Source organism: Globicephala melas, chromosome 17 (assembly GCF_963455315.2).
Source record: "Globicephala melas chromosome 17, mGloMel1.2, whole genome shotgun sequence".
In the NCBI taxonomy this organism is placed as follows: Eukaryota; Metazoa; Chordata; class Mammalia; order Artiodactyla; family Delphinidae; genus Globicephala; species Globicephala melas.
In genome coordinates, this window is record NC_083330.1 from 50,916,776 (window position 1) to 50,934,194 (window position 17,419).

General features: G+C 36.7%; 1 long non-coding RNA gene across 1 annotated transcript in view; it reads right to left on the bottom strand.

Moving 5' to 3' along the window:
* LOC115856692 (uncharacterized) overlaps window positions 1-17,049 on the bottom strand; it is a 116,956-nt gene extending 99,907 nt beyond the window's left edge. Inside the window, exon 1 of the long non-coding RNA XR_004040945.2 lies at window positions 16,996-17,049. This is a non-coding gene — a long non-coding RNA (uncharacterized lncRNA). The remainder of the gene's footprint in view (window positions 1-16,995) is intronic.
* Window positions 17,050-17,419: the final 370 nt, after the last annotated feature.

The following is a 17,419-nucleotide window of genomic DNA, read 5'->3' on the forward strand; positions in this document are numbered from 1 at the left end:
AGAACATCTAACAGTGTTAGATGGAAATCACTGATTGATTACTGGTTAAATAAACATATAATTTCTGTATCTGTATTTCATATTTGAAAAATGCCAGTCACAGGGTTGATGTAACCTAAAATGTGTTTCTGCAAAAGTTTAAATTTTATCTATATGAAACTGATTCTTCTAAATCATTACTCTTCCTCTTTTATTTGCTCACTCATTCCTGCTTTCTCTTGCACTCATGCTCTCTTTTGCTTTTGCCTTTTTGCTCTTTCTTTCTCTATCTGCCTTTCATCACTGTCTCTGATTAGCTTCATTCTGCAACAGACTCCTCATTGTGTCAGGGAAGACAGCCACTGGTGCCAGGTTCAAAATCTCCAAGCTTAGCAACCTTAACAGAAAGACAACATGTTTCTTCTAGTGTTTAAAAATGTTATCATCCTGCCTTGGATTACTCTATCTTATGTTTTGCTGGTAATATTCTAATTTGAGGGTAAGTCAGGAGGATATACCTCAAATATCTGGAACCTGACCTATTACCTTCTTTGGTGTATTAGCCAAATACACCAAAGGTATTGTGATAATGGTGTGTAACAAACATACCCCAAAATCGCAGCTCCAGTCTCAGGAGATTCTCCCTGGTTGTTCCAAAATTTCTTCCAGGAGCTCTCAGGCTACATGATTCCCCATTAATGTACTGCATTTGTCCTGTTCCCTCAACCTTTGATTTAAAGTCTTAGGCTTTTTTCTAGTTGCACTAACTTATTAATTAGATCATGTTACCATCTCTGAACCAGTCACAGACCCACATAACGCTAATTAGTTTAGGCCTGAGCCACATGTGCTGCTCATGGAGATACTTCTCTGAAGCACATGAGCTGCTTATAGGGGTGATGGTGGTTACCTAAAGCACAATTGGGGTGCTAGAACCAAAATAAGGTGATAAAAGTCTGCCTGAATCAGCAAATGTTCAACACAGAATAGCATGCTTTTAGATTTCTTATTTAAGTTCAAGTTTGTGGTTTAGTCTACTTTGATCTTAGGAAGAAGGATCAGGCAACAGCCATGATCTGAACTCTCTATTAGTAGATATACCTCAAAGACTGAACTGAGAAAATTTCCAGAATAAAGAAGGAAAGATGAAGAAGAGATATTTTGTAAAAGGTGATAGTCTTCTTCTTCCACCTGGTCTGCTGATAAACAGCAGCTACTTAAGTTTAAACTTTTTCCTTTCCTGGAAAGAGTAAGACATTCTGAATTAGAAACATCTGCTGGTACATCAGTCTCTGTTCCAGTTCTAGGGGAGAAAAACAGTAAAATGTTGGTCATGATAGTGGAGGAAGAGTTACCCAGAAAATTTTTTCTTGATTAAAAAAATTTTTTTAATATATGTAAGAAGTGGAGAAGGAAAAATGTTAAATAATACAAGAATTCTGAATAAAAAAATCCCATACATCTAAAATTTCTGATGCATGATATATACTTTAGGATGGTTAAGAAACAATTTTATCAATGATGAGGACAAGATTATTGCTAGTTCTGGGTCATACCTATACAGTGTCTTGAACTTAATGTTTATTCAAAGGACTGCTATGATATATCAATGAAGGATTTCCCATATAGAATTCATTGCGCTTATAAAAGTCCTACCTCAACCTTTTAAAATATTTGTCTGTAAGGTGGTTTTGAACTGCTCTAAAGATTTAGGGTGTTCTTCATAACTCTACTTGAAGCCATTCCTCTGGGGATAGCCCACAACTGTCTGCTTGCTTATGTTCTAGAGATGAAATGAAATAATATATGAGATGCGATTGAAATAGTCCTGGATACCTGGAAAGTGCTCAATAAATTGCAGGACAAGTTATCTTTCTTATTACTGCTGTTATTTTGCTCATATTATTTGAATCATTTTTCTGTAAGAGCAAATTCTGTGTGCAAGTTGCCGCTCTAAGGATTTGATGGCAGGAAAGTCCACCCCCACCTTTGCTGATCTCAAAGGATGAATGAAGGAGGCAGCTGGTTTCTAACATCTCTGCTTTGACAGCCCTCAGAGCCACCAGAGCCTCACATGCAGTTGGAGCTATTGGTAGCTGCTGGAGTAAGAGTGCTTGAACATCTTCAGAATGCCAATATTTTTTCAGGGAATAGTATCCATGTGTCTCAAAGTGAAAATTAAATCCAAACTTCCTTCATCATCAAACACTTGCTATTCCTCTTTGAAAACTTGGTGAATCTGGTGCTCATGAAAACATGGGTTAGTGAAGATCAGTGTGAAAGGCCAAGTAACACATGTTTTCTTCCTCCTCTTTAGCTCTTCATTTTCATGGTCCTAATAATTTCCCAACAGAAGAAAAGCAAGCAATGAAACAAGATAGAGAAATGATCTTAACAAAGTAAAGAGTCATCCCATAGTTAATGACAGAAAAAAAAGCTAGTTTGATGCAGTACATTTTGTACTGATAAATACTGGTCATTAAATGGTAATTTAGAGGTTTGCAATTACTACATTTTTACACTATGACTTATTTGAATAAAAGTTATATGATATTTTTAACTGCATTATTTATGAAGAGCAAGGCTATGCCATAAAATAATTAGTATTATTTATTTTGAGGTTCTTACTTTAAGATACCTATAGATAAATTTTTGAAGATAATTTTCAATGCATAAAATGGAAAAAGTAGTAATGAATATTTTAATACTTATGTGTATTTACAGAAATGCAAATTAAGACAGGATTTAATTTTTTGTGCTTCAGGTTAGAGCAGGGTAGAATAGCAGAGGATGTGGAGATAAGTAGTCAAGTATCAATATTTTTGAAGGGAGAGCCATCAGAATTTGTAGATGGATTGGATGTGGCAAGTAAAAGAAAAAAGGAGTCAAGGATAACTCTTGATGTTTTTAGTTTGAGCACCTAGAAGAATGAATTTACCATGGACTGAAATGGGGAAAACCATGGAAAGAACAGGTACAGGGCAGGAGTGTGGAGAAGAGTTTGCTTGGGTACATGATAAGTTTGAAGATTCATTCCACTATCTTAAGCAGCTTGAGTCTTTTCCCACAGACTTATTTTGATTAAGTCCTTCAGTTTCCAGAGTATAATACTCCTCAACTCAAACAGACACAAGGGAGAGATTTTGCTCTTAATAATTCGGCTTTTCATAAGTTCCAATAGTGCACAAAATTTTTTTGAGATTACTACTTTGAAAAATAAAAATGTAAGTATCAACATACTGTTCAGTAACTACCAATTATTGTTATCATTATGTGTTGAGCATTAACTGCTTTACAAATGTTATCTAATCCCTACAAACACTATTATTTCCTCCTATTTTCCAGATGAGAAAAACTGAGAATTTAAAAGGGCCTGGGGACACACAGCTAGTACTCAGAAGAGGTAGTGAGATCAGTTTGATGCTAAAGGCCACGCTTAAAGGCATTATATTTTATGTATTTGTTTCTCTTTGAAAAATGGTAATATTGATTTTCATGCACATATTCATAAACATTTCTAATTTTTTAATCTCTTACCTTTTATTAGCATATTTTAATTCAGTTTCATACTAAATAGAAGCAAATATTCAAATTAATTAATCATAATATTTAATATGATTTATTATGACTGGGTCAAATATTCATGTGGCATCAGGGCAACCATAATGAATTGTTATCAGAATGGAGAGTCGTGCAAATAAATGCTTAAAATATTAAGTAAGCTGAAAAAAGTGTCAATCATGTTATCTTAGTTAACTTCATTTTTGAAAATCAGGTATTAGCTCAGTAACATTTTTTAAAAACTTGAAAGTGTGGGACTTTCAAAAGATGGGTGTTGAAATCCATCTAGAGCCCCTGGCTCACGGGCTCTAGAGTGCAGGCTTGGTAGTTGTGGTGCACGGGCTTAGTCGCTCCATAGCATGTGGGATCTTCCCGGACCAGGGATCAAACCCATGTCCCCTGCATTGGCAAGCGGATTCCCAACCACTGCACCACCAGGGAAGTCCAATATTTATTTAAACCATCTTCCAAAAGATGGGTTTAATCAATTACAGACTTTTGTCAGTTTTGTTTAGGATTCATAAAGCATAATTTACATTAAGATTATAAAATATAGTTTTCAAGATGGTAAAGCAAGTGAACATGTACTGATTCTAAATATTAAAATATAAAAGTGGGCACATTAACTCAGCAGGAAACTTCTTAGTGATGAAGAACAATTGCCTGAATGAAGGAAAGGAAATTAGCCAATTACCAATTAGCCTTGAGGAAAATTCAATCACTTGATTTTCCACAGAAAATATCAGGCTCCTCTGGGCTGTCCTGCATGCAAAACAAGACCAGAAGAGGAATCTTGTGGTCCCTTGACAAGTGTGGCTTCCTGCTTGGGATGTCATACTCCTGTGTTGAGTTTTGACTACCACCAGCAGGGCCAGAGACCATCATCACCACATCATCAGATCCTCTGGAAGATCCCATGATGTCCCACTTCTCTAGCATCTTCTTCAGAGAAAATTACATGAAAAGGAGCATCACAAGCAGCACTGAAGGTGAAATGAAGTAACAAAAGGGCAGATTGATACTTGTGAAGAAGGAAAGTTTAACTGCCTTGCCCTGGTGATTGCGGGGGTTATAAATTGATTCTGCAAATAGAATATTTGGAAAGTCTTCATATTTTAAAAATACAAGCAACAGTCAAGTTGCTTTTTTTCCTATTTCCCCAGAGTTTCTCTGATAGGCAGTATCTAATCAACAGAAATATGGAAAGCAACCCCAAAGAGAGAATACAGAGGAGCTAGAATAATAACCAATACTCAAGGTGGCCAGGTGAATGAGTGGAGGCTGACAGGCTTGATATGTGTTTTCATCTTTGACTCATACACTGCCTTTATGCCTATGTGGCAGAATTGGTATGACCAGGCAGGCAACCTGGCTCTTTGAGTGTTTCCATCCTTCTTATCACCTGCTTCATGAATAAAGCCTTTAATCAAAATAAACTATTGCATTCAGCTCTTGGTAGTTTTTTGCCTGCCCTTCCTATTCTGACTGAATAAGCCCAGCCAGAGAAACTCCAAGGTGAGCCAAGAAAGGATGCTGGCCTCTCTCCCTCTCATACACTTCCAAATTGTCAGGATGGGATGAAATTATCTTGTTATACTTTTTGAAAGATTGTTGAAAAGTGAAAAAAAAAATGATTATATTTTCACTCATTCCTATGCATCCATAATCAGAAAATTAGGAAAGTCTCAAAGCACCGAGCTGATTTCCTTGTGCTATGCAGCTGCTTCCCACTAGCTATCTGTTTTACATTTGGTAGTGTATATATGTCAGTGCTACTCTCTCAGCTCGGTGCTTTGTGACCACTTAGAGGGGTGGGATAGGGAGGGCGGGAGGGAGACGCAAGAGGGAGGGGATATGGGGATATATATATACATATAGCTGATTCACTTTGTTATACAGTAGAAACTAACACAACATTGTAAACCAATTATACTCCAATAAAGACGTTTTTAAAAAAAAAAAGAAAATTAGAAAAGTCTCTAAGTTAGATGATTCATTTTCTGGCTCCAATCAGCCTGAATCAGGAAACCTCCTCTACCTCTTAGGTTTGTGTGCCCGATTCACACAAGACCTGATATGATTATTTCATGACTTTTTCGGATGCTGAGTCAATCTTGATATCAGGCTTTCCCCTCCTCCCCAAATTAGTAACATTTGAATTCAAACATAGTCTTTTTTTAAAAATTGAAGTTTAGTTGATTTATGATGTTTCAGGTGTACAGCAAAGTGATTCAGTTATATATATATATATATGTATATATATATATGTAAATATATATTCTTTTTCAGATTCTTTTCCATTATAGGTTATTACAAGATACTGAATATAGTTCCCTGTGCTATACAGTAGGTCCCTGTTGTTTATCTATCTTATAAATAGTAGTGTGCATCTGTTAATTCATATTCTTTCCTTTCTATAGTCAATGGACCAGCTTCCTTCCTCCCTCTGTTTCTTATTAATATTAGTTACTAATTATTAATATTAGTTCTGGTCAGCTATTACTTGGCATTCTGATACTTTTCTTTGCTACCAGCTGTTTTTAAACTTGACTTTTTCTTTTTTTTGAAAACTAAATGCCTTTGCAGAAGCACTCTTTCTTTTTTTTTTCTTTTTTGTTGTTGTTGTTTTGTTGTGTTTTGGTTTTTTGGCTGTGCTGCACAGTTTGTGATTTTAGTTCTGGGACCTTAGTTCCCTGAACAGGGATTGAACCCAGGCCACAGCAGTGAACGCGCTGAGTCCTAATCCCTGGATTGACAAGGAATTCCCAACTCTTTCCTTAATGGTGAATTTAGTCTAGAAACTTAACATATATTGAGATTCTGGCAATATTAGAATTTTTAAAGAACAGTAGGCCTTATTTAAAACCAGTTTTAAGGTGAAATAGTGAGAAAAAAGAAGATCAGATCACCTCTCTTTGAAAAAAATGCTTTAGAAGTTCTTGATAACCTAGTAGGTTAATAAGGTCCTTTTTGTAAATTAACATTCTTTTCTTTTGGTGTCTCATTGAATGTTAATGTGATATACCTTCACTTTATTCATCAAAACAACAACAACAGGGCTTCCCTGGTGGCGCAGTGGTTGAGGGTCCGCCTGCCGATGCAGGGGACACGGGTTCGTGCCCTGGTCCGGGAGGATCCCACAAGCCGCTGAGCGGCTGGGCCCGTGAGCCATGGCCGCTGAGCCTGCGCGTCCGGAGCCTGTGCTCCGCAACGGGAGAGGCCACAACAGTGAGAGGCCCGCATACAGGAAAAACAACAACAACAACAACAACCTTGCTCATTTAATGCATAGAATGATGATTTCCCTTTGGATGTCTTAGACTCTGGTTTATTTCCTCTTTTCCAGTCTTTATAATTTTCTACATAGATGAATGACTATATTTTTCTATTCTCAATTTAAAAGCAGGTTATGAGAAAAAAGTTATGCCAATGCAACTAATATTCGGATAGCTAGTGCCAGGAAAGCAACATTCATAAAATTGTCCTCACTGGCTTTCCTTTTGGAATTGCAATGCCAGGTAAAATGATTTACTGCCAGGCTGGACTGAGACTTGAGCTTTGTAGAAAAGATTTATTGGCATCAACTTTGCATAAAACCATAATCATCCCCGAAAGGACATTTGTCACTATAAACCCTTATTTTCAGGTGCCTGGCACTTTCATAAAATACTTTTCAAGTGGAAAAGTCATTTGAGTTTTCAGATCCTTTATTCCAGTATTTCTTGATCATTTAGATGTCTATCGTTAAAAAAAAAAAGTCTATCGTTCCTTGAATTTTCTGGACACACTAGGGCAGTGTTTCTGGGATCTATCCCTAGGTTTCCATGAGGTAGGGAGGGGCGGGAACCATAAATGTGCATTTTAAACAAGTGCCTGAGGAGATTCTGCTGCAAGTAGACTTTGAGAAACATTCTTCAGAAAACAGTATAGAGTCCTGTGTATAAATTCTGGCTCCACACTTTTGATTTGTGTAACTTTAACTAACATACGTGGCCTCTGTCTCATTTGTTTCCTTATGTATATTCCTTACATATGCTTTAATTGGGCAAGTATATTTTCTGTTCATAAACTGTGAAGATTAAAGAAAATAAGGGAAGTACCTTATAGGAAGTACATATAGGGAGCAGATGATGCATTTTAGCTTTATTCTTTTTCTCTACCATTCATGACGACAAACACACAAACAAAATTACATATGTATGTGCATACATGCACACTTGACAGTCAATCTGGGGTGGAGCAGCTCTAGGACAAGTAGATTGATCTCTTGATCAGAATGGCAAACTTAAAATTCACTTGTAGGTAGCAGCAATTAAGACAAGGCCACAGTCCTGCAAACAGTCAAGGTTAGAGGACATAAACAAGAGGCAAAGTTTATATCAAGATGGACAATCAAAGACTCCCTGACTTGGGACACAAGTTCAAGGAAAACTAAGAAGCTGAAAACATTCCTCAAGTACCAGGGACAGGCCTTCATATCTGAACAAAGAGTTTAAAGTGCTTAATACACTTAAAGTAGCCTGAAATCAACTATTTACTTTACCATATTCCTTAACTTGCCAAGAAACTGCACAAATTCATCAGTCCATCATTTACTCTTATCTGTGTCACAAATCAGAGGAGTTCAAAAGTCAACCTAAAAGCACTTGTGCATTTCAATTGATGCCAAATGTAGGGTCATTATAGCATTTGCTTCCTTATAAAATAATTTATAGCGAATACACTTTATAAGTGGATCTGTGAACTCTGAGGTCACTTATTTAAAATGTTTAAGTTCTGAATTTTGTGATTTTCGCATTCTGCTTCCTCTTTATTTTTATTTTTTTTTTAACATCTTTACTTGAATATAATTGTCTGCTTACTCTTTAAAATTCAGAGAAAAATCTCCATTTGGTCAGTTGTGGAGAAAATGCAGTAAATTATGAAATTATACAAAAGAGGGAAACCACCAAGCAGTTGTATATTTTATCATTTTGCGGTTATTTCCAGAATTACCCATTTTGGTGTTAGTCCAAGACATACTGGTTAAATTTTTCATTTTTAAATGAGATATATATTCAAAGAAGTGTTTTGCCTTCATTACTGTTTTATAAATACCCAAAGAATATTTTGTGAAGTGTTACAAGTAAAAATTAAAATCTCGTAAATTTGTGCTATTAATATCCAAATCTTATTTAATCTAATGGATTTATTACTGAGACAGATCCAAATACATTTATTAATTAAAAATAGATATTTTACACTGACATAAATATCTAGGTCCTTAAAAAATAGATTTGTTTAAATGTTTTAATACTGGGCTAACATTTATTCTGATTGTTTAAAATGGATTACAGATTATTAGAAAAATATTTAAAATATTAGAGATGAAAAGCTTATGGAAGATTTAAAATGCTTATTGATTATAGAAACATAAAACATGAGCTTGTAGCTTTAAACAATCAATAATCAGTTAAACAATCTATATTTATTGATTGACTACCTTGGATACACTGGGAAAATACAAAAGGACTCTCGCACGGAGTCCTGGGGTTGCCACATTGCTCAGTTCCAGGGGGACATTCAGATTTGCTTTGTGAGGATGGTACCCTGGAATTAAGAGGGCACATCCATCCTGCAGGGCTGGGTGTAGCAGCAGTTCATGGTTCCTGTCCTCAACTAGTTTACAATCTATCTGAGTAAGGGGAGGAAGCAGGCAGGGTTGAAGACAACATTGAGATGCATGAAACAATAGTAGCAAGAAAGTATGTATAACAATATGATGAGAAAGAAGGGAGGAAAAAAATTAAGATGGCAGATGCCAAAGACATGGGATGCAGTTTGTTTCTTTTCCCCTCATTAGGTAATAATGGACAGATTCCAAAATAACTTGGGTAGCCGAGCATAGAGCAAGAGGCCATACTCTGTATAACTGAGTTGCCTGTGGGCATTGAGAAGCATGGAGGTTAGTGACTCTAGTAATTGAGGCCCTGGTAAAAATAAAAAATGAGCCAAGAAGAGACTATGACCTTTAGTCATTCGATGAGATTGGGTTTTAGCCATCAGGAAAATTTCAGTTTCAATGTGAAATTACTGACTTGAAATTACATTTTATTTGTTTTTAAATCACATTGCTAATTCCTAATTCCATGGTGAAAACACCTATCTTATATTTAAATTTTCCCAAGAATGCTGGGTGTGGGTGGGGGTATGGGTTCTGTTTTGGGGAAAGAATTGTGTGTGCAGCATTATGAATAAAGAATGGGTTCACTAAGACCAATTCCATGAAGAACAGTCCTTGGAAACTTATGAAAATAAGCTGTTACATATAAAGTTGAGCATACAGTTGCTGATTGGTACAGACAGTTGAGGGCTGTAGGTGTTTTACTCATGCTTCAGACCTCAGCTTAGGAATCACTTCCTCCAGGAAACTTGTCCTGATCTCTAAGGTTAGGTTACATGCCCCAGGTTTCACAGAATCCTGTGCCCAATTCTATCAATGCACTCATTACTCTCAATTGCAATTGACTGTTTACTATTATTCTGTCTCCAATAACAAAACAACAAGCATTCATCAAACATTTTGCTGAATAAAGCACTGCTCTTAAAGCTTTAAATAATTATCTTCTGCAGTAACAACAACCACATAGGTATTATTATTACCCCATTTTAAAAATGAGGAAATAGAGGTGTAAGGAGGTTAAGATATTGCTAAGGTCAAAAAGCTACTACATTTCATAGTAAGAATTCAAATGCAGACAGTCTGACTACAAAAGCAGGTACAATGTCTTTTATACCTGATGCTGGCACAATGTTGGGCACTTAGCATCCAAATAGTCATTGAATGAATAATTGAACGATGTCAGAGAAGAGGGAGACAGATGAAGACTGGAGCTATAGTGGAAAACTTGCTAGGGAGAGGGTGGGAATTGAGCTGGGCTTTGAAGAATGGACAAGATTTGGATAAATTTACCGGAAAGCAAAAAGCATTAGGCCTGGAGGACTTGAACCAAGTTAACAAGACTGGGCACGTGGTGTGTCTGGGGTACAATGAGGAGACTGTCTTAATTATAAAGGAAGAAGCAAGTTAGTGGGCATGGAGACAGGGCACACAGGTTGAAGTCAAATTATAGAAAGGCTTAGAATCCATGCAAATAATTGGGTAGGGAACAGAAAGCCACTGAAAGGTTGTGTGTATGAGAGTGACACAATAAGAACAGTTTTAAAGTGAAAGCATTATGCAAAAAATGCAGCCCTCTAGGTACGTTTTAAAGAATGCCTATCTTACTAATAAACTAATTTCAAGGAAGGTAGCCTTCATTTTATTATTTTTATTCAGTCATCTAATGCTTATTGAGTACCTGTTCTTTGTTATTTATACACTGTAAAGGATGCAATAATTTGCAAAGATGGTTTAATGTAATTTCTTTTAGATGTATTAAAATTCAATTTTGAAGTTTCATTTTCTTTCAAAATATTAGATTTTTATCTCACATAACCATAACATATCTTAATGCATTCTACTGTCTCTAATATGTCTTTTATTAATCTCCTAGCTGGCAATAAAATTAATCACCACATTTAAGATGAGTAGGTCAGTCCAAAAATTAGTTGTTTAGCTTAAAAATTTCTTAATAAGTTGTAGCTTTTGCTTATTATTGCCAAAGAACTATAATGTTCTGCCCATAACTCTTCCTTATTTGATGTATGTCTCTATAACGTGGAAAAGGCAAGCTCATCAAATTTATAGATGACACAAAGCTGAAAAGAAAACAATCTATCTGATGTCACAATCTAGAAAGGTTGGGGGAAGGGTCATATCTAACACGATGGAAGCAATGGGGATGGATCATATTTCTAGGTCCTATGAAAATTCCTGCACCAGCAAAAGACTAAGAAGATAATGTTGAGCAGCAATATGTGGGTTAAATATCCCAGGATATCCACCCTAGCAAGTTTACAGTTCATGGTGACTAACTTGAAACTTAACAAAGAATACTATTATATCTAACTTGTGCTGCCCTACAAGGGTACAGTTCCATTCTACATTGATAATGGCTTTTAAGAAGACACATACATCACATATTGAAAAAAAATCTACCTCCCTCTCAACTTGGAAAGCACTGTTAGTTAAAAACAAAAGAGCCCAACTGACTTCTCAGCTTTTCAAAATATCAAATCCATCACTTTAATTGTTCAAAAACATACCTATCACAATGGTGGTGTTGCCTTATAGAATCCAAAGAACTGTATGAGCCCAGTGCCGTGTACTATCAGATTCCTTCTGCAAATGGTTCTATGAACTCTGATAGAGCAGCCTTATACACAGACAAAGTCTTCTAGCAAGGTACAAATTCACCAAAATCATACATAATCCTTCTCTCAATATTTTCTGGGCTTATGTATCATTACCCTCTCCTTGGCCAGACCAAAGAAAGATAAGAAAGAAAGGGCTACTAAGTCTTATTTCCAAAAACATTCAATCAGTTACCAAAATAAAATAATTTGTTTTCAATCCACATTCTCTGTTTACTTTCTGGAGGTTCTTAAATTGTTAGCCCCGATTCTTCTTCTAAGTTGTCTTATGATTGCTAGGTCCAATTTTGGTCCCAATTCTCCAAGAGTCCTCAAAAGATATCTAGTGTGCAAACCTTCCAATATTAAACAACAACACACACATACTTACACACATTCACTCACGCAGGTATAGAGTTTTTTTGTGTTTTTCTGGATCTCTAGATATTAATTTAAAACTCACATACACCAAGGCTCCTAGTTCAACAAAATATGTATCAAGAAATGTATCTAAAAAACCTGAATTTAACTATCCTTTCATTTTTAATTCACCCATTTATTCATCCAACAAAAGTTTATCTGAGTCTAATGGAGTAGTTAAGAGCCCAAGCTGTAGAGCCAGACTCCCTTGGTGTGAGTCCTGGGTACTCCGGTTACAGGTTGCAGGACCTTGGGCATGTCATAGTTTCCTCATCGCTAAATTGGGGATAGTAATAGTACTTGCCTTACAGGATTGTTGTAAGGATTGAATTAATTAATTCATGTGAAATGCTGAGAGCAGCACCTGATACATATAAATGCTTTATATGTGTTTTTGTGATTATTATAGTCTCTATGCTTAATCAATTTAAGTCTTCTTCTAAGGAGAGACAAATTCCTTTGAAAAACATATTCACCTTAAAGTTCTCCTAAAATGAGTTTTAGCTCTAAAATTACAGAGAATACACCTGCTATAGTCCTTGTTCCTAAGAAGAACCTTGGTGAAATAGGAGGTGAATATTGCTAAAATATCAACTTACTGAGAGAATCTTCTCCAGAACAATCATGTTCTGCAGCCTAGTGGCATGACACAGAAAAAATTTATATCAGAGTCTGAGCTAAAACATTTAACTTCTTAAGTAAAAGTAGAAAAAAGAACAGAATAAAAAATGACAAGAAGTAGAGACTGGTGTTCTCGTGCTAGTTTAATTCTGCTGACCCTGATAGCTTTGGCTCAAAATGGGGTGGGAAAGGAAGGTGTGTGGTGACAGGAGACATAGATGAGCAGGTGCTTCCCACCTCTGACACAATCTGTTTTTGGACTCTAAAAGAAGATAAATGTGCAATTATCCTACCCTCTTTGAGGTTCTTGTTCTTTCTTGTTTCTTTTTTCTAGTCTACCTTTTCCTTTGTTCTTCTTATATCTGCCCCTTCCTCATTCTTAACATTCATTAAGATGACCAGGGTGAGATATTACTCTTTCATTTTTCTGTTTCTGAGGCTCTTGTCTCTTCTATTATCCTTATTTCACTACTATCACTCTTTCACATAAATTTAATCTGATAAGCGTTCACCATCAATTTCATACTAGCAGCATTGGGAGAAAAAAAACCAAACAAACATTAGAATTAGAATTAGAAAGGGAAGGGTTCTGCAGATCCCAGAGTGCTAACTGGCTTAGCAGACTGGTGTGGGGTGGGTGGTGGGGAGAAAGTAAGGAGAGTGTCTGAATGTGGGCAGTATAAATCCTCGAGAACTGCAATGCATTGGTAGTTAACTTCTCCCTGTGTCTACATGTCCTAACAGCCAAGGAAAAGAAAGGAACAGAATCAGTTAACATGATTTGCAATATTCATAAAATAATGATAAAAGAAGCACTATTCCTCAGTCTAGGACTATGAAGAATTTTCTCCTTTTAGTCTCATAATGGGAGGATAATGAAATGTAAAAAGAACAACAACCATAACCTATTCAACAACATCCCTAACAGCAAATTTCATACTTTTATCCACCTTGGCTGTTTGTTGCATTGAATGACATTAGATTATGTTAGCCCATGCCTAAATATAAACATACATGAAGTATAAACTTTATGTACCTCAACATGCAGGACAAAAAATATCCTGAACTGCCATCTCTTAAATTTTTTGAGTCAAAGATATATGCAAGTTTCAGCAGCATTTAAATAACACAATACTTGTCTGGCCCCAAACTGTCCCAGTTAATAACAAAAAAAGACATCATTACCCATATGTCCCAACAAAGCCAACAAGTTTAGAAAAAGGCTGTAATTTGGATGACTTTGCTTATATTCTTCTTAGTTTACCACTAAAATTCTGCCACTTCATTTACCGAACTAATATTTAGAGTACCTACTCATATTATGTTCTAGGCGCTGTTGTAATTGCTGGGGATATAGTAGTGAACAAAATAGACACAGTTTCCTGCCTTGATGATGTGAGCGACGGAAAAAGCAGTTGTAGGTGAGTTTAGAGAGGCAATTTGGGTACAGATAGTGTAGAGCCTTGTAGGAGATATGAGGAACTTTGACTCTGAGCAAGATGTGTACCTATTGGAAGGTTTTGAGTAGAGTGACATAATCTTGTTTAAAAAGAATCAATTTGGGGCAAGGACAGAAAGTAGGAGACCAGTTTACTGAAATAATCAAAGACATATTAAATATCAGAAAGAATAATTCCCAGTGTGTTTCTCCTAGGTCACTACTCCATACCTTATCCTCACTACTAAAACTTCTAACACCTCTCCCTCTTCCACACTCTCAGCTGATGCTTATTTCCTATTTCACTGAGAAACCATCAACTCTACACACTCCCACCATCACTTCTATCCCTCAGCCCACATCCATGCCCGTTTATTCTGCCTTCCCTTTGGCCACAACTGATGAAATAACTATCCATACTCCTTTTACTTGTCCACTAGTCCCATCTCCTTCCACCTACTCAAGGACATCCCTCCAGAATGTCTCGTCTCGCTATTGCATCATCATTTTTTACTTCTTTTTTGGATCATCCCACAGCACGTAAATATGCTAAATACATTCCCAATATTAAAAAAAAAAACTCTTTTATCCCCAATCCACCATTCAGCTGGAGCCCTATTTCCCTACTCCCCTTTACAGCAAAAATAATACAAAGAATAATTAATTCCTCTCCTTGTTCTCTCATAAAATGCTCTAGTTGAGCTTTCACCCACACCACAGCTCTAAAACTTCTGCTGAGAAATCAGCGATAACTTTCATGCTGCTAAATCTAACGATCATATCTCAGTTCTCAACCCACTTGATCTACCAGCAACAGAGGACACATTTTCTGTGACTTCTGGCACAGCCACTGTCTTAGCTTTCCTCCTCTGTTTCCTGTTTCTTTTGCTGGTTTCTCTTATCTCCCATTAATTATGGGGCTCAGGGCTTCCCTGGTGGCGCAGTGGTTGAGAGTCCGCCTGCCGATGCAGGGGACACGGGTTCGTGACCCGGTCCGGGAAGATCCCACATGCCGTAGAGCGGCTGGGCCCGTGAGCCATGGCCGCTGAGCCTGTGCGTCCAGAGCCTGTGCTCCGCAACGGGAGAGGCCACAGCAGTGAGAGGCCCGCGTACCGCAAATAAATAAATAAATAAATATGGGGCTCAGTTCACGGACCTTCTCTGACTACAATACTCTTTTGGTGACCTCTACTAGTCTCAGGACTTTAAATACTGTCTATATGATAAAGTCCCCAAAATTTACACTCTAGTTCTGAACTATCATCTTAATTCTAAACTTCCCTATATTCAAGTGGAGATCTAATATTCTTCTCAAACGTATCAAGCCCAAAGCTGATTCCTGATCTTTCCTCCAAACCTGTTCCTTCTGCATTCCTCCGCATCTTAGTAGACAGCAACTGGATTCTTTCAGTTACTCATGCTAAAACCTTGGAGTCTCTCACACACTAACAGCAAATCCACTGTCTTTACTTTCAAAATGTTGCCACATTCTAAATGTATCTAGAGTCTGGATATGTTTTCAGTTCTCACTCCCCCACTGCCACTACCTTGGTTTAATCCTCCATCATATTTTGAATAGATTAGTGCAACAGCCACTTAACTAGTCTCACAGGTTCTATCCCTTTACCTCCGTATAGTCTCTTTTCAACCCGGTGGCCAGAATGATCCTGCTTAGTCAGATCATTTCATCCTTCTATTCAAAATCCTCCAGTGGCTTCCCATCTTACTTAGAGCAAAAGCCAAAGAACCCTCAGCGGCTTAAAAGTCCTGACACAATCTGGCAACAACTTGAAAGTCTGACAATACTGAGTATTGGTGAAGTTGCAAAACACCAAGAGTTTTTGTTTTATTTATTTTAAAATTTAATTTAATTTTTAAAATTTGCTGGTGAGAGTGTAATGGGTATAATTACTTTGGAGAACAATGTGTTGATACCTAATGAAAGTGAAAATGCAGACTCGAACAGGGATTCTGTTCCTGTGTTCATACCTAGAAAACCTCACACATGCATAGAAAGTGACAAAACAATAATTTTTATAGCAGCATTGCATGTAACAGCAAAAAACTGGAAACATTCTAAAGGTATTTACAAGAGATGAATGAATAAATCTTGGTAGGTTTATACAGTAAAACACTACTAAGCAATAAAAATCAAAGAACAAAAGCTGCATGTAGCAACATGGACAGCCACACAGAAGCCTTCATCGGTATTAATGCTTTATTTCCTAAACAGGGTAGTGGTTTCACAGGTGTTTTATTACATTAGTCCTTATTGCCTCTGTATGCCTGAAATACATCATAATTTTTATAGGGGTAAATGGTAAACTTGTAGAATATGGGAACAGTTTAGAGGAGAGCTTGCTGAGGGAGGGGCATGGATGGACACAGGCATGGATAAATACTGTCGTGTCTCAGGGCTGAGGAACTTAATCTCCATCCCCTTCCTCTTCATCCCCACTGCAGTTTTCTTGGTTCAGGTTTTCATCTTTTCAGTAGCGCCCTGTTTGTTTCTCCTTGTTAAAGTCTTGTTGCCCGGAATTTATTGTTTATAACTCTGAGTGGTTTGTACACATCCAAATCTGATCTTCTCAGCTCCTCTACTCATAAGCCTTAAAAGACTCTTCATTATTTAGAGTGAATGTAAGTACATTTCTTAACATAATATAGAGACCACTCTGTAATATGAACCCAAGCCTCCTTACCAATATCTGTTCCCAAATATTTCAGTTCACAGTTCTGTATTCTTGCTCACATCCTTCATTATGCGCATCCTTTTCTGACACCTGGAAAACACCAACATGAGACACAGTCTATGTGATTTCTTTCTAGCTTCTCTAGAGGTAGCTTTATGATGTATTTCTATACAATTTTGTACATACCTCTGTAATAGCGTCATATTTTTATTACGTAGTTATATTTTTGTTTCCACAATAGGAACTACTAAAAGTCAGGGATAGTGGTGTTTTATTTCATTTTGTGTATCTGTTTGTTTGTTTTTAAGTCTTTGAACACCCAGCTCCTACCAAGACATTTAACACATAGCGGGTGTAAATAATTATTTGTAGAATCAACGGAAGAATGAGTAGAGGTTTTATTTAGCAGTGTTGTAGGTGATAAGAATAGAAC